The following is a 21,633-nucleotide window of genomic DNA, read 5'->3' on the forward strand; positions in this document are numbered from 1 at the left end:
TGGGGAAACAACATCCTGTACGTTGGTTAAAAACTAACCTGATATCAACTTGGGGGGGGGGGGAATAGTTACGATGAATTACACGTTCGGTACGATTTTTTAAAGTTAAGCTTTGTTAATTAGGGTATGGAAGAGAATAATATATATCAAGTTTGGGTACAGTTGTTAGTCTTGGTAGATTAGTGAGTTTCTTGGTTAGAAAAGTATCCGTACTTTTATGTAATATATGTTATGAGTAGCCGTTATTTTAAAACATCCTTTATGAGCGACATTTCATAATGTAATGAAAGTACTTAGAACACAAATTATAAGCTCTAAATAACACTTATGTTACCAGATATTTTTACCCTTTGATATGAGAACGGAATAAAGCTGACAAATTGAGTTAGAAGTCCAATAAACATTGTTTTATATATATTGATGTGGTAAATCCGCTAGTGTTATGATTAATGAGGATGTATAAAAAAAGTAAATTATTATTATTTTCAACCTTGCAAGTGAAATTAATGGTACGATACGAAGGTGGGGATCGTAGCATTTGCTTCGTCATTTTTGACTGCTACACGATAGCTTAATTTATAGAGAGGAAAATGATTTCCACGTCATCGTGAAGTTTAAATAATGAAAATGACAATGTTGAACAAATGATACGAAAAATAAACTGTTTTATTTGGCAACATTTCTGAGTTTTATATACAGTTTTGGTACTTACTTGTACCTGTATTTGTTCTTAAACTTCTATGGCATGTGATTTATTGACGTATAGCCCATCAAACGTGACGGCGCAAGAACTACTATCCATACCTTATAGTGCACTCACGTTTCATAGCTAACTAAAATAAATACGACCTGGTATGGCCAAGTGGTTAAAGCATTCGACTGGTAATCTGAGGATCGTGGGTCCGAGTCCCCGTCGCACCAAACATACTCACCATTTAAGCCTTGGAGACGTTATAATGTTACGGTCAATTCCACTATTCGTTGGTCAAATAGTAGCCCAAGAGTTGGCGGTGGGTGGTGATGACTAGCTGCCTTTCCTCTCGTCTTACACTGCTAAATTAGGAACGGCTAGAGGAGATAACTCTTTGCGCGAAGTTCAAAACAAAATAAGCACATTCAACAATGGCTTTTATGTCATGCTGCTCAGCAACAAAGATATAACCTACTGTTGTTGTTAATCTACTCTATATACTGAAAGTATGAAATGAAATGTATAAACAAAAACCTGGAAAAATATTTGTTGCTTTTTAAATTAGAGGCCATTGTTTAAAGAGATTTGTCTTTATTGAAAACGTTGGCGATATAACGCAAAACAGCTTAATTCAGAAACGATTTAAGTCTAAAATTGAAGTTATTTTTATTTTCATGATAACTTTCATGAACTTGACTCTTAGCTAGGTGATCCCACACTACTTCTTTATTTTAGACGGATTATACTAACACTCGCTATGCCTATAAGGTTTTATGGCACCTCACTCCTCGTCACCAAAATCGTAATGGTCAGACAGTTATCAAACTATTATATCTGAATAAATGCATTTTGACTTTTATGGCTACTCCTATGTGGCGAAATCAAGTGTAACGTGACACGATGACTTTTATATATATTAGGTGTGTTCTTCTAGCCACCAGGTCAAGGAATGGAAACCTGCTATCTTTTTGTATTTCCATTGTGAATTGCAATGCAGGATATCTGTTCGGGTGACTCATAAAGTCGTGAACCTTGTATGTGGTACGCAATGATATTAAAAATGTATCTTAAACATATATGAGCCAAATTCTGTGACGTATAACAATTGGTTTGAGAGTGTTAACTTCAAAATGTACAATGTCTAGATTAGTGAGAAGTAACTAGGCCTTCATTTTAATGATAGTATTTATCTTCATATTAGAAGTAAGTTGAACCGATGCAGAAGGTATTTTTTATTTATTGTGGATCTGTCGATTAAGTAAGTTTCTTGGGAGTTCTATTATTTATGTGCTTCTGGCAGAGTATTTGTAGTGTCGCTGTAGGTAATTGGTGAGGAGGTTGGATACATCAAAGCTAGCAGTTGTGTCCTGTGTGATTACGATGGTTGCTTTGACATTCGCTGCATATGTGACTGATTAATTAATGTGTGCGGATGTTTTGTCAGTAATCTAACTAAGAGGTAGCATAGTGAATCTCTGCAGTTGAGAGGGTAGCCTTGTGTGCGGAGTTTATGAAAACCATAGATATGTGGGGCTACGTTGTAATATTCTGTTATTTATTTAATCATGTCTGTTCCACGTCCTTTATTTTGTGTACCAACGCTGGAATTAGACTTGTTATCTCGCACGAAGGTCTAAGTGGGTAAAACAAATACCAGGCGAGTGAATAAAGCACCAGATAGCCATAAATAACACTTTTAGTCACTAGCTGTATAATTAGGAGTAATGCCACATTTCATTCTCTGTTTTACAGTGAAAAAAAAGAAGATCCACAAAGGTTTCAAATTCTGTAAACCTTATTAAACCTCATAAATATAAATACTTAAGTATACATATTTCGAGAGAAGAAGTTTTTGCAAGAACCGAATTCACAGCTATCAAAAGCAAACATCCAACACATTATATATATTTGTTACTTTGTTGTTAAGCGCAAAACTACACAGTAAATTATCTGTGCTGTTCCCACTACAGGTATCGAAAACCCGATTTTTAGCGTCATAACCTTTCAGACTTACATTTGGAACGCAAACACTTTTATATACATTTTGCCATGAATCAGTTCTTTAATTCAATATAAAAATATTAGAAAAGATTGTTCTGCTCTTATTTACTACAATTAGAAGAGAGATTGCATCCATTCGCATAGTACACTGAATATATCTACTAAACACATTCAGTCATAAGCTTGACATAATAAACTTGATGAAACGAATATGGTTTCTATATGTCAGTTAACTGTAAGTGTAATATGGTCTAACGTATATGGAGCATGTTGCTAATTTTTAGTATTATTATTATACAATTCGTGCTTACGTTAGTCCTAAATCAACAGAACAGCTTTTAGCTATAATGATACACAGTTTACAAAAACATTTACCACAATATAAAATATAGTGTTTCTTGACTACAAATGCTTCTTTAATAAAGTTATTGTACATTTACTTTGAATGCATTATGAGGAAATCTTCAGCGCTACAACATTGTTCAGTTTAATCTGAATCTCACTTTGTTCACAGTAAGATTTTAGTATATCAAGTACGAGTTATTTTGAAGTACAATTCAGTGTAATTTTTATCCAGATTTTAATCATACCAGCTTTCTAATCAAAGTAGACAATGTATCAAGGTACAATAAAGAAGATGCTTATATCTATACCCGATTGTTTTTAGTTAGGAATATGATCCGCTGCTATAAATTGACAGAATGCTTATTGATATACTTTGAATAAAGTGATATTAGTTTAAATCCTCTATATATAGATCTCTGGAGAAAAAAAGACCTTGGTGAACCCTTATTTCTAAACTTTGCACACTATATCTGCTAATCATCTTGTTAAAAAGTAGTTTCATAACTGGATCCTAGCCTTTTTTATCTGTCTAAGTCTTAAATTTGTGCCCTTTAGTGTTAAGAATTCAGGGATAAGAAATCGAAATCCTTTATTCAGCAATTTCTCAAAATATCTTAGATATATTGATCATTAATAACACCTCTTTCTCTTACCCTTTTTTCTCAAGAGAAATGAAATTAAGATTTTTATTTATTTCATAATTTTCGTTCATGGAATCATACTAGGAGTTCTTTTCTAATATTTCAACTCTACAAAATAATTCAAATGAGGCCTAACTCGTGATTTGTATAGAGGGAAAGTTATCACTTTTGACTCGTAATTAATATGTTTATAAATACACATTAAAATTATGTAGCTTTATTACTATCAATAACTCTGTCTTAGTGGCTCGAATGACTTGCCCACTGCTATACCAAGTTCCGTTTCTTCACCCATATTATGACCCAAATGGGTATTTTGCACACATTATAAATAACCTTTATTTGCTAAATAAACTGAACAATTTATTCAAGCCATTATTTAGCGATTCAATATCCTCAATACAGCTAGAAATTCTCAAGTTTAATGCCGTCTAAAACTGTTGCTAGTTTATTGACTATGATCTTATCAATATCGCTAATGTGAATACGGAGAAGCAAATACCCCGAGAATAGCATGCATTGTATTCCATTAAATAATAACGTTTTGTTTCCTCTACTATCAAGCTACCTTACAATCTAAATTACTAGTCTTTTGCTAGCCCTTGCGATATTCTCAGGTAAAATTGATTCTACAAGAATGACAAACTAAGTCTGCAAAATAGTGGAATAATGAACAAGATATTTATTGCAAAACAATTCAGTTTTTTCATATTTTGAGTGAGTTTCAGATTATAAAAACACGGACATAATTTAAAACACACAGTGAAAATAAATCTTTATTCAAGTTAAAAGTTAAATAAATGTTCATAACGAAGGGTGTCACCTTTACTTGATAACCATCTCTCTAAACTCTCCTAAGAGATTATTAACATGGTTATTAAAAACTACTTAACGTTATAGGCTAATCTTTAATGGAATATAACATTTATATAAAGAAGATAAAACTTTACTAGCAGAACTGAAGATTCGCGGTTGAGGGAGAGAAAGATGATTAAGGGATCATAGTATTATATCCAAAATTCTGTAATACTGTCCTTCTCAAGATGTATGCACCATCTATATCATTGTTGGTCAATCTCAGTAAAACATAAGAGAGATTATAACCTCGAAATATCCCCTAATACATGGTTGTTCATTTCAAGACACAAAATATAACTGTACAGCTATACTCCTATGGGCAGTCAAAGTGTTGTCACCAGGAATGACACAAAATACAACTGTACAGCTATACTCCTATGGGCAGTCCAAGTGTTGTCACCAGGAATGACACAAAATACAATTATGAAAGTTCGAGAGAAGAAGTCTTAATTACTTTCTCAGCCGAATATCACGTGAATCTACACATAACTAGAATAACTTAGAGAAATGCTATATTCAAATAAGAAGTTACAAAATGTATTGTATATTTATATTGTACACGTTTCCTTTCTCTTGATTTCAGGCTTGTCCTCAAGCTGACGATAAATTTTAAATTTTAAAATACATTGGTTCGAAGCACGGTAATTTATTCTTGCTTCTGAACCCTTACATACGACACAGACAGCACAACCCTTTAACAGCTAAATACGGTACAGTAGAGCCCTTAGATAAAAAATTAATAACTCTACGTAATAATATAGTTTCGTAATGAGAAGCGTAATCATAACTAATACATTTTAACAAGAAAAACAACACAAAATAAGACAAAATAACGTTGATACTGTTCAAAATTTACATTATGAGAATTCCTTTCAACAAAGATCATGATCATGAGTCAATCCAATACAAAGTTTTTATCGTACAACACAACCCAATAGAAGATAAAATTTTATCGTATGAAACAATACAATACAAAAATATATGAACCATTTTCACAAGACCAACCATTATAAAAATAAAAAATGAAAGTGGATAAAATTCTTTACAAAATAGAGTAAAAGAAAACAAAATAAACTTAGGAAAAGATACATATAGATGGATTGATTGTTTGTTTATTTGTTTTGAATTTCGCGCAAAGCTACTCAAGGGCTATCTTCGCTAGCCGTCCCTAATTTTGCAGTGTAAGACCAGAGGGAAGGAAGCTAGTCATCACCGCCCACCGCCAACTCTTGGGCTACTAGTTTACCAACGAATAGTGAAATTGACCGTTACATTATAACGCCTCCACGACTGAAAGGGCAATCATGTTTGGTGCGACCGGGATTCGAACCCGTGACCCTCAGATTAGGAGTCAAACTCCTTAACCCACCTGGCCATGCTGGGCCGTTAGATGGATTGATCTGATAGATAAATGAAAACAAAATTACAGTGAAACAGAAAAACTGCTGAATACGTAAAACAGAGCCTTTAATAAGACTTTCATAAAAAACAAAGCATAAAATAATCTTTTAAAAATAAAGACCAACAGTAAAACTACAATAAGTACTTCATAAAACTATTATTTTAAGACACAGAACTAAAATTAAAACACATTATAATATACAGTGAAATCAGTGACCTATTAAAGTTTTTCCCATCGCAATCTGTGAACTACAAATAATATTGACCAAGAAGTTATAAATTTTCATGGTAGTGGGGGTAGAACAGTAGTTTATCAGCAGTAACAGAGGTAAGTCTCAGCTGTTTCTAGCCACTTTATCTGAAGTCTCGAATAAGAGTTTAGTATAGCTGTACTTCAGATCCAAGCTTCACGAATATTTCGAAGCTTCTTAAAATAATCACAATTGAACAATAGGTCAGCTAATATTAACATATCCATTATTTCACGTCATATGTCAGTTTTATTGCACAAATTTGTTTGCTAGTCGTTAATCATTATTTCAACTTAATATACGCCATGATGTTTAGAAGACTGTAAAATGATGTAGAACTGAAAGACATAACATTTCAAAGAATGGAATTTTCATGAAAAATTGTAAAACTCGTCCAGTATAGTACTTAGGGCATAAACTGCTCTTAAAAATACCACAAGCCAATTTTGGAGCCACGTCATCATTCATAAAGTGAAGGATATTGTTACAAAAGAAAAACTATGTATCTCAAAGTCATTGCTGTGAAACTGGGGCATATCTTCTTTGTTGTTTATAAGATATTAGATAAAGAGTTAAATATGATGAAGACTCATGGGTCAAAAGTTCACAAGGTTTAAAAATCACCTAGATATTAGTGTTGTTTTTACGATAAACGTGGCCAAGTAAACTGGAATCAAAGGAATTAAACTCGACTATACACTTATCAAATTATTCCATCATCACAACTCCAATGGAATTTTGTGTTTTACATTTGTCTCACTTTGGAATTTAAACCTAAATCCTTAATTAAATGATCGAAACCTACATAAAAGTGCAGGGAAGCACTGACAAGGCTATTTACAAAAGAAATCTTGTCTCATAAGTATACCACTACAATGACTTATTAAGAAGCAGGAAAAGCAGACAGAGTACGATCGTAAAGAAATTTAAAATTCTTCACTTTTAGTGTTAACTATCCTAATAGTGAAAATGAATAACTTTATTCTATATACATATATTATGGATTTAATAAAAATATGAATATATATTTATACTATGTTCAACAACAACAACAACAAATTACAATATGCATATCCAAATCACTAGAACTGACTAACACATGCCAAAAAAGTAGAAATCTGTATTTTAATTTTCTAGAACCTTTTGCCTGTACAACAAACTAACGATTTATTTCTATACTATCAGTCATTTGTTTACTTTACTTCAGTCCAATAAGTTCAGTTTTGACGAACCTGAGCAAATTATTTTATTCAGACTAATACTGATGTTGTATATCTTTCACTAAAGAACTATATGTGTTTTATAGTGAGACAGACTGTGTTTAGAAGTACCTGGAGGCTACGTTCTTTCTATTTTCTTTTTTACACATGGAGTGATCAAGTTACGTCAGAGAAAAAAGTATATTGGGAGAAATTACCTTATTGTGACATTTGTTTTGCAGTTATCTCTTCCTCCCGGAAATTTTATCTCATCAAGACTTCTTTCTTTATTTTCTAGAAAGAAACGCTCACTTCACCAACACGTAACTTTCTGAGTGCTTCCCTGTAGACGCAACGTATATTTGCGCACTCACACCAAAAGAAACTGGGTTTCTATACCCGTGGGGAACAGAGCACAGATGGTTCATTGTCAAGCTTTGTGCTCAATTCCAATCAAACTAGCTGAATATTGTTCGTCTTTATAAAACAAAAATGGCTTCTTTTTCAGTCTCCAATTTCTTCCAATAATTCAGTCAGGTGTATAATTTAATTTAATTTCGAAAAAATACCCCTGCTATTCTAATGCTCGCAGTTACTATGTTTATCTGAAAGTTATTAGTATACCTAAACGTACCACAGAGTAAAGTAGAGGAGTCGAGAGCCTTTCCACGGTAAAACAATATACTGTAAAAACTACATGGGTTATGATAAAGCACCATTTCCCCCAGAGCTGTTTCATAAGCTCACTGGGGCAAATTGAGGTTTTGCTGATTTAGGGAAGTGACCTAGAGTTTTTGAACACCAACACTAACTTGGACCTGTCAAATTAAGGTGCCTGCCATATTATCTGTTTTGTTTTTTACGCGACACTTGTCTTGTTTTTGTAGGTGAGTGAAACACGTAGCTCTTCTGACATTCAAAGGTACCAATAAGGAAGACCTGGATCCTCTTCTTAAATGTTTTAGACAAGTTAAAATTCACTGACGCTTGTGTAAATGCTCGAAGTTAAAATGCAATTTCAGGCATGTAACTCTCTGGAACGCACAGATTCAAAAACGGACAGTGCAGTGACTGATTATATATATGTACAGATTAGTTTTTAATTTCCTCGGTCACTTGAGCAAGGAGCTGCTAAGTAAATAGAATATATTTACAATTGAGATGCTCCAATATTTCAACCTGGAAAAATTAACTATTTTTCAAGTCAAATTCAAGGTTCAAAAGAGAAGGCGTAGTAAAACTTGACCATTTTTGTAAATGATTTGTAGAAACTGGAAGGTATGTCCTACTATAGCAGTTTTTGTCTATGCGATATCCATATCGATAAATTTGTCAAAGATCTTCAACGTAAAATATTGCAATATCATACAGGTATAAACAGATATTTACTACTTAGAAAAGGCAGTTTCTGTGTTAACCAGGTTTGAATTGAAAATTCTGAACTGTTATTCATATTTGGCTAAAAAAAAAAACTGTTGCTTTTTACACCACTGACTTATGGCACGGTAATCCATTTACATCCAAAGGTGTGCATAACGTTTAATATGTGTCAGTAAAGTTGTTGTTTGTTATTAGGCACAAAGCTACACCAAGAGGTTTCTGTGCTTTACACCCCACGGTTATCGAAACTTGGTTTTTAGCAGTATAAATCCGCAGACATACAATTATGCCCCTAGGGGTCATGTCGGTAAAGAGCTGCATATTAGTGAGGTCGAGTTCCTGGGTTATAGAGAAGGTACCAGAACTCTGTCTGACCTGCCATTATCAGTCATTTTGAAATATGTTATCATTTTATAAAGCTGACATAAACCTTGTTTAGATTACTGTTAGTAGACTAGATGTAGCTGGAAATGCATCTCTCACAGTTTATTTTCATTCTGTCCCCTTGCAGAATGGAGATTATCTTCGTATTCTCAGTACGGTTAGTATGGGTGTTAGCACTTTAATTAAAATAGAGTAAACAACAACGTTTCGACCTTCTTAGGTCATTTTCAGATTAAAAAAGAGAGAGTTGCAAATGACCTTAGCCGGACACATGTTTTAGGGACGAGAGTGTAAATGAGTACTGGTTTGTAGGAATACCAATTTATCCGTTTTGAAAATACATTTTTACTTCAAGTGGATTTCTCGTCATCACAAAAGTTATCTCTAATTTTGGCTCAGGCATTAATATCTTGGCGAAGGTTTTACTGCAAAATGTTGCCAACCAACATCGTTTGTACAACAGCTGAGCTACAGTTTTGCATGAAAATCATTCGGTACCGATCGTATTGAGCCTGAAAAAAGTGGACTCTTGGAGTACATATAGGAGGAGGAAGTTACAGTGCCTTCAAGTGAACAGGTCGTGGTTCATGTTATATAAGAGGTTAAGTTTAGTGTATCAATACTATATGCTGTTGTGATATAAGCAATGTACAAAATTATACTTTATCTTGTACGATAACAGGCAATACGAGTGCTACTTCATCCTGTTGCTGATCTGTAACTATGAGCATTTGATTATTGTGCTTTTAATTTGAGTGGTCATCAAAATAGAGTCACTTTAATAACTCTAAGTCTAAGAGTGAACTGATGACTGCCAGAATATGTGATATTAGTAGATTAAACACGTTTGCAGGAAGTCAGTGAGCTCCTAGTGGAATGTGACAATATATTCCTGTGACCAGTTGTGTTGGTCAAATAACAATAACCCATCATCACATAGGTACAAGTGACGCATGTCCAACAAAACAAACACCAGGACAATTTCTCTGAATCATTTGAAACACAGTCTGCAACGAGATACAGTAAATGGGGGAGATGAAACTGCTGGACAAAGTGAAAACCGTTTGCAATTGTTGTATGTATTAAGGATTACTGTCGTTATATATATATATATATATAGCAATAAGTTTACCACCTGTGTGGACCATGGATGAGTTAAGTGCCTGATGAACTTTGAAAATCCATAAAGGATGACTGTACTTTAAATAACAATGTTGTTGGAGTAAGATCACATTCATGTTAACACTGAATGATAATATAAACACTGTGCTATACGTGCTATCTAGGGAAAAATTTGGCTCTATCAGGGTAAACAGCAGCACATTGTAGATTCTTCATTACTAAGAGCAGTCCTATATGTTGTTGGCCCTGTCCTAGACTCTGATTAAACTAATCATTTTGTAGTGACCATTATTGATTACTACGTCAAATGGGCCAAATATTATCTATTTGTCGATATCTTAACAAAGTCCAATGTTACTGTTTTGGCTGAGCGATAGATATCATGATTTGATGCAATTTAAAATGAAAAAACTTCTAAAACAAGCATTCGATGACAAATGCTATTAAGCAGTTTCAAAATTTGAAATCTTAGGTACAAATATTCATACCTAAATAGGGAAATGTAGAGGTGATAGAAAGCTTATCAACATTAAGATAAAACAAAGACTTGGTATTATCAGAAATGGTTTCCATTACCTTTAAATATTATTTTCCATAAAATAAAGTGAAAGTCTTTGGGAGGAGAAACATGTTTAATATCAGATAATTCTTGTTGGTACAAGGAAGAATTACAACAAATACATTTGTATGTATCGTCAAAACAAAAATACGTTTAAAAGATTCATGTATAAAGTTGTAGTAAAAACCCGTATAAGTAATTATGTGAAAATCAGACGAAGTTTGCTCAACTACGTGACTAAAACAAAATTGAATGCTTGAATTTTGATGATTGAGTTGTGCTCAAATGAACTCTTGTGAAACAAGATAAAACTATCATAAATATTCCTTAGTAGAATGAAGAAGTTATAAGTCCACGGAAACACTTGGTAACTTTGGAATTCGTTTTGCTAAATTAAGGGAAGCGCAGAACCCATCATCACATCTAAGTGGTCAAAACTTTCATGATCAAGAACGAAGTGTGAGTTCTTAGTGCCAGAATCCAGTCCATATATTTCCAACTTATTTCCATCTGAACTGTTCCTTATCTTTTTTTTTGTTCTCAGACAACTAAGTACATAAAACTACGTGATCCACGTAAACATATCGAATACATTAAAGATCTAAAGCCGTGCATTACTGATGACCCTCTCGTGCACTATTTAAAAATGAAAACCAGCGACTGAGATTGCTTTTGAGGATACTGTATTGTACTATCTCAGTTCAGTTGATAAGGCTGAAAATGCTAGGAGTTAATTATCTGACCTTCTGAGAAGAGTCAACTAACAAAATTCTAGTGGGGAAGTAATGCGACATGTCTGGTTATCAACTGATGTGTTAACATGAAGTTCCTGGTCATTAGAGTTCGAATTAATTGCTGGGACAACAATTAGGCTGATAAGTTAATTGAAAAATCAATAACTGGAAAGAAGTGAAATTCTTTACTTTCCAAGCAATTCACGATAGAAAGTATACAAGACATTGTTACTTAGTTACTTGGTTATCAAACGGTTAAAAGAACTGACGTTAGTGGATACAATGTCTAGAGCATTAACACTTTCAACGACTCGATATGGTAATTGAGGAAACAAAAAAATATATGTTTCCCCAAAGGGATTTGCAATTCTTGCTTCACTTAATGTAAAGTGGTGATTCTAGAAGAGTGAATTTGTTTTACTGTCTGCAGGACATTTTGTGGCAACCATGTAATTATAGTACAGCTGTTGTTAGCAAAAACAATGCCTAAAACGTTTACAACTAACGTAACTGGAAATTGCCGCTAGGAATATGAAAGAAATTGTAATAGGAAAGAGTTTTGGAATCATTCTTGTTTATGGTTAACAGTGGGCAGATATTTATACGGAAGCAGCTCCAATACAGTTGTGTTTATGCAGTATTTTAACAGAATTTAAACACAATTCCATACCTTTATGTGTGTGAGCTCTGCACATTACTTCCAATGTGTAGGCCCGGCATGGCCAGGTAATTAAGGTCTTCGACTCGTAATCTGAGGATCGCGGCTTAGAATCTCCGTCACGCCAGACATGCTCACCCTTTCAGCCGTGGAGGCGTTATAATGTTACGGTCAATCCCACTATTCGTTGGTAAAAGAGTAGCCCAAGAGTTGGTAGTGAGTAGTGATGACTAACTGCTTTCCCTCTAGTCTTACACTGCTAAATTAGGGACGGTCAGTGCAGATAGCCCTCGTGTAGCTTTGCGCGAAATTCAAACAATAAACGGTTTATGCTCTGAAATATCACAGGAAATGAATAATTCTGTAACCAAGTAGAAAACTTACTGTTTCACCGGACTTTGCCTGTTAAACACTTTCCTGTGATTACAACAGCAGTTGGTTGTTTGATCAACCTCATGAATAATGTGGTTTGTTTATTTGTTTGCTTTTTAATTTCCCGCAAAGCTACACGAGGGCTATCTGCGTTAGCCGTCCCTAAGTTAGCAGTGTAAGACTAGAGATAAGGCAGCTAGTCATCTCTATCCACCGCCAATTCTTGGGCTACTCTTTTACCACGAATAGTAGGAATGACCGTAACATTATAACGCCCCACGACTGAAAAGACGAGCATATTTGGTGTGACTGGGATTCAAACCCGCGGCCAAATCTGCTGGCTGATTTCTAGTTAGTTTGGTAATGAGTAGCAAGAGACTATCCAACTATATAGCCAATAGGAGCATAAACTTTCGCAGCGGTAGGTTCAGGGAAGCACCGAAGCGCTTTGTAAATGTTGTTAGTATATACTGTATTTCTATTTGCAGCATTGAAGCTTACAGGCCGGTGTAAGGTTTTTCAAGTAAAACTTTTAATTCATAGCTCCTTCTCTTGACCGGTTTGAGATCTCATTATAGTCACGGCTATTGAGGATTCCCTATTGCTTTTGAACACGTATTATAACATCACGCGCAAACTGGTTTATGTATGTTGATTTGAAAATTGGGCACGAATTGGTGATCGTGTATGTCATCATCTAATGTCCATCGGTCTTCCACACAATGATATCTTCAAAGTCATAATAGAGCACCCAACTCGGAATCTGCAGGTCGTCGATTTCAATCACCACTACAACAACGGGGACGTTATAACGTGATGGTCAATCCCACTAATCATTAGTAAAAGAGAAGCCCAAGAGTTGGCGGTGTGTGATATTGATTAGTTGCTGTCCCTCTAGTCTAACGCTGTTAAATTAGAGACGAATAGCTTTGCGCGAAATTCAAAACATACCACGTCAAAGCCATAGAAAAAAGAAGTGTTTGGAATTTTCCTTTTACACAAGTAGGCGTTTTAATGCTTTTTCGTGCAACATCAGTGTAATACTTTTAACACCTGGATTTAATATGTTTTGTCATACATTTCTCCTCTAGGATATGCTCCTAAAGGGACCGTACCTTAATTTGTGGCATTTTATCTCACTCCGTACAATGTGTGATTAGGTCACAAGTGCGCTGACCTACTTTTGATCATGAAAAGATGATAGTAACAGCCTGTGCTCAGAATAGAAAGGAGACCATCACAGTTGGAGCTTTACTGACTTAAGAGCAGATGAAATTATAGTTGTCTTTACGTCTCTTATTGTATCCTACATGAGAAACGTGGCAGTTGCAACAACGGGCAAATATAGGAGACATTGAAATAATAAAAAGGTTAGTGGTTGTTGCAAATATACAGTCCTCGAGAGAGACCTTGAAAAATAACACATTTGAGGTGCTCTTCAAAAAGAGTGACTAAGGAGACACCTGTGAAAGTACGGCCTGGAATTTTGGTTGAAACGATGGGTTGTTTTCGTATCCGATGGATTGGGTGCGGTTGTTTTCTACGCCTACTGTCTCGAATCTGTCACCAAGTGTTGATGTTTATTTTAGGTTTATGTTATGTGTGAGCGACCAGAATAACGCAGGCCAATCAGTGATACTCTTTAGTAATAATTACTGCTACGCGTTGCTTCTTTTAAAAGTCGTTTGGCAAGGACTCGGCCACACCAAATAAGTCAAACTCTAACCCTTCGTGTAACAAAAACATTCGTGGAATTGCAAAACGTAATAATCTCATTAATCAGTTTGACCTTAATAAAGTCCTGCACTAAGTAAAATGGGAGTTTCATACAGTAATCGTTTGTTTTTGAAAGCAATACAGAAAGAGGCTTAAAATGCATTGAAACGACTCGTCAAAAATTTCACTAAGACGGCATCAAAATACACATACGTCTTGATTTAATGCATTCAGTTCATGATCAACACTACAAAGGTTTTTAAGAATTATTTTAAGAACTCGAAAACTAAAAGATCGTTGTTGAAACTTACGTTTTAAACGCTAAGACTAAGTTTTAGTTCGTATTGCTGGAGAAGCCATAATGAATAAATTTAACATTAAATCTTATTTACAGGTACAATAATATCGACAACAGTTTGATTAGCAATGTTATTTTTTAAACGCATAAAACGTAATGTCAAGCAGTTAAGATTCAGAATATATCGAATAATTGCTTCTGCCTCAATTTATTTATTTGTTCTGAATTTTGCGCAAAGTTGTACGAGAGCAATCTGCGTTAGCAGTAAAAGTGAAAGATTAGAGAGAAGGCAGCTAGACATCACCAACTATCGCCAACTCTTAGGAGACTCTTTTACCAATGAATAGTTGAATTTACTGTCACATTAGAACGCCCAAACGGCTGAAAGGACAATCATGTTTAGGTATGATTCGAGCCCACGACCCTCAGATTACTAGTTGAGCGCCCTAACTACCTGGCCATGCCGGGCCCTCTTTACTTGTACATTGGTTGAAGAACCAGGATAAAGGATTCTAAGATGCAGGTACAGTCTGCCCAGGTGATGCCCAACACTAACAGGTGGTTAGGGCGCGTGACTCATATTCTGAGGGTTGCAGGTTTGAATCCCAGTCAAGAAGATATAGAAACTTGATTTTATTGTATTAGAATGGAAAGTAAACTTCACAATGCAAAACCAATTTATACATTTTTCTTTTGATTTTGTTTTATTGTTTTTAAACGACAAACAATAAATAACATTTGTTTAGACAATAAAGAGTTTTGTATGTTTAAAGTTTAAAGTTTTAACTCAAAGTTTTACCCTTCTAATGTCTCCTTTACCACTTGAAAAAAAAAAGGTACTTAAACATTTATATTCTTTACAACAAATTTTGTGAGTGTGTTTTTCTTATTGCAAAGCCACATCGGGCTATCTATTGAGCCCATCGAGAAGAATCGAACCCCTGATTTTAGCGTTGTAAATCTGTAGACTTACCGCTGTACTAGCGGGGGGCAACTTATGTGAAGTAATGTACTGTGGAAATTATTTTCTTTTCTTTTTATTCTAAAATTGATTTTTTACAGCTGTAACATGTTCGATTTATTTTTGAGATATTTATCGTTTTTATTCAGTATATCTTCAAATTAAATCTTAACAGTGCGTTCCTTTAGCTCACGTTTTATCATTTCTGAGTTATATTTTGAGATTTTACACTCTCCTCATCGTTCTATCCATCCATCTGTTCGTGAAGTAATTTATCACAAATGTTGCAGAAGAGGCATATATGGCGTATATAGCCTAGTTGCTTTGCGCCAATAAAGGCCAGTAAACCAAAGTCATATATATACATTCTTTTCTTACTTACAAAATGTGTTCTTTAAATATGTCTGTAGAAAATACTGAAAATTAAAAGAAAATATTTAGAGCGTTTTTTTTTTCTTTTTTCGTTTTTATCTTGGTTGAAAATACTTCCTTTGAATGGAAGGCTGTAATATTGTAAATGTTTAATTAACAAAGACTGCACATTTTGATATAAACACAAAGACAAAGATCATCTTTCAAACATCTTTTATTGATTTGGATATTGCTACATAACTAATAATTTATGTTTTTAATATTTTCTTTATTACTCTTAACGTAGGTGAGAAATATTGAGAACAGGAAATGAACAGTGGACAGATTTTACTTCGAGTTGAAATTTAGTTACTATAAGTTTCCAACTAAACTGATGACGAATACAGTAAAGCGGCTGAAATCTTGTTATAACTAACTCTAATAGTGAGCAAAACCTGTTAATTGTCTGTTTATTGGACATTGGTTCATATTTTTAATGTACTAACACAAAATACAAGAACTTGACCACACTCCTAAATGTTCAGTTACAGAAAGAATATCGATTATTGATTTGAAGAAAAATTGTTTAGATGTAATGCAGCGCCACCTAGATGAATTAAAAATCTATTACATCATAGAACTTGTATACAATATGTTTTCATATAGAAGCAATATTACTTTATGTTTATTTACTTCAATAAGGTTTCGTTGCATATTTTTTCTGTAACTCTTATTAAAATAAATGTTTCTTTTTCTATTTCAGTTTACGTACCAATATACATATATATGTGTATATTACTTCGTAACAAAACGAAAAAACAAGAAATGTTAGAGCATCATTTTTTTTGTTATAGCTTCACTAAAGCTTAAAGACAATGAAAAATATAGTTTTTCTTCAGTAGACGTTTATAATTAATGTATGTGTTTGCATGTGTTTTCCCAGTTTGTTGTACTGTACTGTTTCAGGCCTGGCATGGCCAGGTGGTTGAGACACTCTGCTCGTAATCTGAGGGTCGCAGGTTTGAATCTTCGTCGCATCAAGTATGCTCGCCCTTTCAGTCGTGGGGGCGTTATGATGTGCGGTCAATTCCACTATTCGTTGGTAAAAAAGTAGACCAAGAGTTGGCGGTGGGTGGTGATGACTAGCTGCTTTTCCTCTAGTCTTACACTGCTAAATTAGAGACCGGTAGCGCAGATAGCCCTCGAGTAGATTTGAGCGAAATTAAAAAACAAAACATGTACTGTTTTTTTAAATTACCTGAACAAATTGACAATGAGAAGACAGGTGTAGAAAATAGAGAGATTTAAACTATGAAAAGGAGGTACAAGTACGAAAATAGGTGTAAATAGTATGAATATCTGGATTGCTAGTTTATAGGCTATGAATTTGCGCTTGTGGGTTAAACGACCTAATCAGAAAACTCTATGTGGCTCAGGTAAAGCTGTTTTTAATTTTAAACAGAAGGGGGTAGATAGTAAATCAGTAGTACCTGCCCCATGAAAGGTTCATCTCGCTCTTTTAAACTGAATTACGGGTTGATTTTCACTTTTATAACGCATCCACGGTTGAAAATGCAAAACGTGTTCGGTGGCATCACATCTCAAACCACAAGCCCTTCCATACGCAGCACGTTAAACTAACTACCAGTCTCGTCCAGGTCATTACATCAGCAAGGTGACTTGTTGTAAGCGTCTAAATAAATATGCAGCTACAACCAGGTTTTTAAGAAACAATTTATTAAATTGTAACATTACTTGGAGTAAAATGTAACATTTACCAGTTAATAAACATGTGCCTGGCCAGGACTTGTTACTAGTGTTAATAAACATGTGCCTGGCCAGGACTTGTTACTAGTGTTAATAAACATGTGCCTGGCCAGGAGTTGTTACTAGTGTTAATAAACATGTGCCTGGCCAGGAGTTGTTACTAGTGTTAATAAACATGTGCCTGGCCAGGAGTTGTTACTAGTGTTAATAAACATGTGCCTGGCCAGGAGTTGTTACTAGTGTTAATAAACATGTGCCTGGCCAGGACTTGTTACTAGTGTTAATAAACATGTGCCTGGCCAGGACTTGTTACTAGTGTTAATAAACATGTGCCTGGCCAGGACTTGTTACTAGTGTTAATAAACATGTGCCTGGCCAGGACTTGTTACTAGTGTTAATAAACACAAAAACATGACCATCAATATTAAATGTTTCAAATAATGAAATAAATCAAAGGAATTAGAAAAATAAATAAAACAAAAACACAATATTCTAAAATCAATTTTCTATGTTAACATTAATATAGAGTGACAAACAGCAATAATTCAGTAGCTATTTCGTCACTAAGTTAATGAAGTATGTGGCATGGTATTTATTCACAGCGTTACGTCACGAGAATACATCTCATGTGATTATATATTTACGTAATCTTCTACTACATTAATAATACAGTAATGAGCAAAAGTGTTAAAACAAGAGAATATTTTGTCATTCTTTCCATTTTATGGTGCAAATGTTTCTATGTCAATACAGAATATAAATGTCAACTTTGCTAATGCGCCACTGATTCCTGTTGACAACTGAATGAGCCACGGTGAGAATACTTACAATTCTTTAGAATTGCCATATACTTGTACCAAGGGCATATCATAAGGGTTCTGTTTGAATTAATACGCTGATCAAATTTAGGGTATAAAATAACTGTCATGGTATCCCAATCAGTGTCTTAATTATATAGAAACGAGCTAGGATATGGTACTGGTATATGCTAGAAGAAATCAAGTTAATAGCACGCCACAAACAAACTTTGATAAAAACAGTGTTTAACATTATATATTAAATTTTGTTGTCATGCCACAGCCCAAAAGTGTAAAGGATTGTTAGTAGAACAAAGAGTTCGCATAAAAGTCTTATGTGATGCTGGTTGAACTCAGACAAGTTGCAACAGATTTCAAATGTTCCCCAAACGCTGTTAAGTACACACTAGATCGTAAGACAGAGAAAGGTAAATTTGATAATAGGAAAGCAAGAAGCAGAATACCTGAACTCAATGATACTGATATTAAATATCATCGTTCATGCAGTCTTCGACACAGAAGGAAGACAGCCACTGATGCCAAGCATGAGATAAAGGACCATCTACCAAATGATATAAAGTGTCCACATCTACAGGGGTATGGGTAAAAGTAGGAGAGAGCAGGTGGTAGTTTTCGGGAAAGTATTTCACTTGTCTGAAAACATTTTAAAAGATACCTCCAGGCTACCTCCGACTTTTACATATTGCTGATCTACATTATCAAGAAGAATGAACGAGAATGAATATTTGTTTTAGTAGCTGATAAAACACATTTACTTCAGTCTTCAAGTGTTGTCAGAATGTCAGAAGACTGAAATTTGCTAAAAAGTACAAAAACTGGATTGTTGATGATTGGTAAACGATGTTATGGACGGATGAGTCCAAGGGCAAAATATTTGATTTAAAGCGTAGGTTGTACGTCCGGCATAAAAAAGGTAAAAATGCTTCTCTAGGGAATGGCTCCCCCTATAAAGCATGGGCGAGGCAGTTTGGTGGTTTAGGAGTGTTTTCTGTTGAGAAGACAGAAATTATTTACAAAATAGGTGAAATAATGGACTAGCGCAAATATCATCAGATACTGATCCGTTGGGGAATACCCAGTGATTTGAGAATTATTGGTAACGGATTCTACTACCCAAAATATAATGCCCCAAACACCCATCAAAAAATTACTTAGCTAAGAAAGAAGCTGCTGGAGTCATTGAAATGACCCCCATAGAGCCCCGATCTCAACTTATTTAAGCAGATCTGGGAGTTGATAGATCAAAAACTTGACAAACCAAATGTTATTTCTAAATAAATTTGATGGGAGTGTATTAAAGACATTTGGATTAAAATCCCAAAGAATACTTTAAATAAATATGTTGAAACAATGCCTGAAAGACTGTTTGTAGTTATTAAAGCAAAATGTGGACATAACATATTAACTGTTTGCCGAACTTAAACTTTCCACTGAGTTTCTGTTGGACAAAATCTGAAGATTAATAAAGTTTTAATGTTTCACCTGTGATTTGCATTATAATGTTCTTTGAAAGTAGCCTGAACTTTAATTTTCGACTTTGTCCTAATAACACTTTTTTTTTAAAAAGAACAATAAAGGAATGATAAAAAAACCATCACAAAATGGAAAATAGAATTCGCTATCCCACATTCTTTCCACATCTATTCTTCCCATGGTGATGACTAGTTGCCTTTCCTTTAGTCTTACACTGCTAAATTAGGGACGGCTAGCACAGGTAGCCCTCGTGTAGCTTTGCGCGAAATTTAAAAAACAAACAAACCTATCTTCCCATGGTTACTGACACTTTTCTCTCTTTTTTTTTAGTTCCAACACACGTAATTATTCATTATTATAAAAGCTTAAAACATATACTAATATCTGAATCTAAGCTAAATAAACAAGCTAAAAATAACGATAGAAACCAGTAAATAAATAGTGTTTGTTTTAAACATATAAATATAGGTTTAAAATAGTTATTACGTATTTGATACGATTTCCCAGACACACTTCTATATTTTCTTAGCATAGTCTTTATTTCATAATATTGCATGTGTGGTATGCAGATATTATGACTAAGCCTCTCCATAAATTAGAATATCAACGTATCTTTGTTGTCTGCTTATTTGCTGTGTTTTTTTTTTCAAAACTTAAATTCAGGTTTCTTTATTAGCTACTCGCGGCAGACAAACAGGAAGTACCCAACCTTGAACTGCACTAATCTTGCCCTAAGCGTTTGTCTCCTCATGTTAGTAGGTGTGAGTCCAGAACTAGTTTTCCTGGTAACTGGCCTGCTTGCTGAATGACTCGTAGGAAGGGTCTTAGCAGGATGTCTGGCGTGCTGGTCACGTGAAAAGAGAAGACAGAAACTCCAACTTCCTTTTTCTGTAAATGGAACGTGCTTGTTAACGTGACATTATGAGAACTTAGGAGTGAATGGAATATTAAGCAAAGTTAGATCTCCATAAGGTTTTGTAGGTTTTTACCTCGTCTTTGTTTCCACTTTAACAGCCGATCCTGCAAGTAAAATAAATTGTTAACAGAAAACATCACGCGCCAATGTTTCATTTGTTACCATTTTAAGAGGAAATTATTTTTGTTTTATTTTTCATTTAAAGCAAAGTTGCTTATTTACACTTTTGATTATCAAATCTACAACCTCCTATTCTGATGTACTTAATTTGAGTAACTGTTGATCTAGTATTTTAGAATACACACGTCTGATGTTTTGGAAAAAAATAAAATTATACTGTTTAATTTTGGTGTATTGCAAATGTGTTGATTAAGAAAGATGATAAACCTTGCAGTCAGGCGAATTTTTTCTGAATTTTACGAAGTACCAAATGAAAGAAATATTCTGACTTAAATGTCAGTATACAAACCTTAACATTTCTATAATTAAATACAAGGCTTTCAACAAGAGCAGAAAGTGTAATAGACGTCAGTCCTATTGGCATAGTTTGAGAATCCTGTCAAATTTCGCCCTCAATAACCCATGAACTACTTGTTTGTTTGTTATTAAACACAAATTGATACAATGAGATATCTGTAATTTAGCCAATGCGGATGTCGAACCCACATTTTTGGTGTTATAAGCACTCATATTTATCTCTGAGCTACTGGTGGCCCCACTAACTGAAAACGAATACG

This window comes from Tachypleus tridentatus, chromosome 6, assembly GCF_004210375.1.
Source record: "Tachypleus tridentatus isolate NWPU-2018 chromosome 6, ASM421037v1, whole genome shotgun sequence".
NCBI classification, from domain to species: Eukaryota; Metazoa; Arthropoda; class Merostomata; order Xiphosura; family Limulidae; genus Tachypleus; species Tachypleus tridentatus.